The sequence below is a fragment of the Branchiostoma floridae genome, chromosome 8 (genome assembly GCF_000003815.2).
Source record: "Branchiostoma floridae strain S238N-H82 chromosome 8, Bfl_VNyyK, whole genome shotgun sequence".
Taxonomy (NCBI): Eukaryota; Metazoa; Chordata; class Leptocardii; order Amphioxiformes; family Branchiostomatidae; genus Branchiostoma; species Branchiostoma floridae.
The window spans coordinates 5,396,253-5,398,838 of NC_049986.1; positions in this window are offsets into that span (position 1 = coordinate 5,396,253).

Sequence of the window (2,586 nt, forward strand, 5' to 3'; positions counted from 1 at the left end):
ATAGAAAGGCGAAAACTTTAAAATCCTCGGATACTTCCTTCTCGAGATATTCTTGAGCATATGGGCCCTGTTTAGGCGCAACCGCTAGCTCCTTTATTGAGACCTTACCTGTCACGGCACCGGGTAGGGTGATGACTCAATATCGGGATTGTAGCTCAGGCTTTAAGTTCCGGCCTGGCACACTAGGTATCCGTGGAAAGGTCCGTTAGTAAGAAATAGAAAGATGAAAACCGCAAAATCCTCGGATACTTCCTTCTCGAGATATTTTTGAGCATATGGGCCCTGTTTAGGCGCATCCGTTAGCTCCTTTATTGATACCCCACCTGTCACGGCACCGGGTAGGGTGATGACTTAATGTCGCGATTGTAGCTCAGGCTTTAAGTTCCGACCTGGCACACTTGGTATACTTGGAAAGGTTCCTTAGTAAGGAATAGAAAAGTGAAAATCGCAAAATCCTCGGATACTTCCTTCTCGAGATATTCTCGAGCATATGGGCCCTGTTTAGGCGCAACCGCTAGCTCCTTTATTGAGACCTTCCCTGTCCGGCACCGGGTAGGGTGATGACTTGATGTCGCGATTGTAGCTCAGGCTTTAAGTTCCGGCCTGGCACACTTGGTATCCATGGAAAGGTCCCTTAGTAAGGAATAGAAAGGCGAAAACTTTAAAATCCTCGGATACTTCCTTCTCGAGATATTCTTGAGCATATGGGCCCTGTTTAGGCGCAACCGCTAGCTCCTTTATTGAGACCTTACCTGTCACGGCACCGGGTAGGGTGATGACTCAATATCGGGATTGTAGCTCAGGCTTTAAGTTCCGGCCTGGCACACTAGGTATCCGTGGAAAGGTCCGTTAGTAAGAAATAGAAAGATGAAAACCGCAAAATCCTTGGATACTTCCTTCTCGAGATATTTTTGAGCATATGGGCCCTGTTTAGGCGCATCCGTTAGCTCCTTTATTGATACCCCACCTGTCACGGCACCGGGTAGGGTGATGACTTAATGTCGCGATTGTAGCTCACGCTTTAAGTTCCGACCTGGCACACTTGGGATACTTGGAAAGGTCCCTTAGTAAGGAATAGAAAAGTGAACATCGCAAAATCCTCGTATACTTCCTTCTCGAGATATTCTCGAGCATATGGGCCCTGTTTAGGCGCAACCGCTAGCTCCTTTATTGATACGGCACCGGGTAGGGTGATGACTTAATGTCGCGATTGTAGCTCAGGCTTTAAAATCCGGCCTAGCACACTTGGTATCCTTGGAATGGTCCCTTAGTAAGGAATAGAAAGGCGAAAACCTTAAAATCCTCGGATACTTCCTTCTCGAGATATTCTCGAGCATATGGGCCCTGTTTAGGCGCAACCGCTAGCTCCTTTATTGATACGGCACCGGGTATGGTGATGACTCAATGTCGCGATTGTAGGTCAGGCTTTAAAATCCGGCCTAGCACACTTGGTATCCTTGGAAAGGTCCCTTAGTAAGGAATAGAAAGGTGAAAACCGCAAAATCCTCGGATACTTCCTTCTCGATATATTCTCGAGCATATGGGCCCTGTTTTGGCGCAACCGCTAGCTCCTTTATTGATACCCCAACTGTCACGGCACCGGGTAGGGTGATGACTTAATGTCGCGATTGTAGCTCAGGCTTTAAGTTCCGGCCTGGCACACTTGGTATCCTTGGAAAGGTCCCTTAGTAAGGAATAGAAAAGTGAAAATCGCAAAATCCTCGGATACTTCCTTCTCGAGATATTCTCGAGCATATGGGCCCTGTTTAGGCGCAACCGCTAGCTCCTTATTGGGACCTTACCTGTCATGGCACCGGGTAGGTGATGTCTTGATGTCGCGATTGTAGCTCAGGCTTTAAGTTCCGGCCTGGCACACTTGGTATCCGTGGAAAGGTCCCTTAGTAAGGAATAGAAAGGTGAAAACCGCAAAATCCTCGGATACTTCCTTCTCGAGATATTCTCGAGCATATGGGCCCTGTTTAGGCGCAACCGCTAGCTCCTTTATTGATACGGCACCGGGTAGGGTGATGACTTAATGTCGCGATTGTAGCTCAGGCTTTAAGTTCCGGCCTGACACACTAGGTATCCGTGGAAAGGTCTCTTAGTAAGGAATAGAAAGGTGAAAACTGCAAAATCCTCGGGTACTTCTTTCTCGAGATATTCTCGAGCATATGGGCCCTGTTTAGGCGCAACCGCTAGCTCCTTTATTGATACGGCACCGGGTAGGGTGATGACTTAATGTCGCGATTGTAGCTCAGGCTTTAAGTTCCGGCCTGGCACACTAGGTATCCGTGGAAAGGTCCGTTAGTAAGGAATAGAAAGGTGAAAACCGCGAAATCCTCGGATACTTCCTTCTCGAGATATTTTTGAGCATATGGGCCCTGTTTAGGCGCAACCGCTAGCTCCTTTATTGATACCGCACCGGGTACGGTGATGACTTAATGTCGCGATTGTAGCTCAGGCTTTAAGTTCCGGTCTGGCACACTAGGTATCCTTGGAAAGGTCTCTTAGTAAGGAATAGAAAGGTGAATACTGCAAAATCCTCGGATACTTCTTTCTCGAGATATTCTCGAGCATATGGGCCCT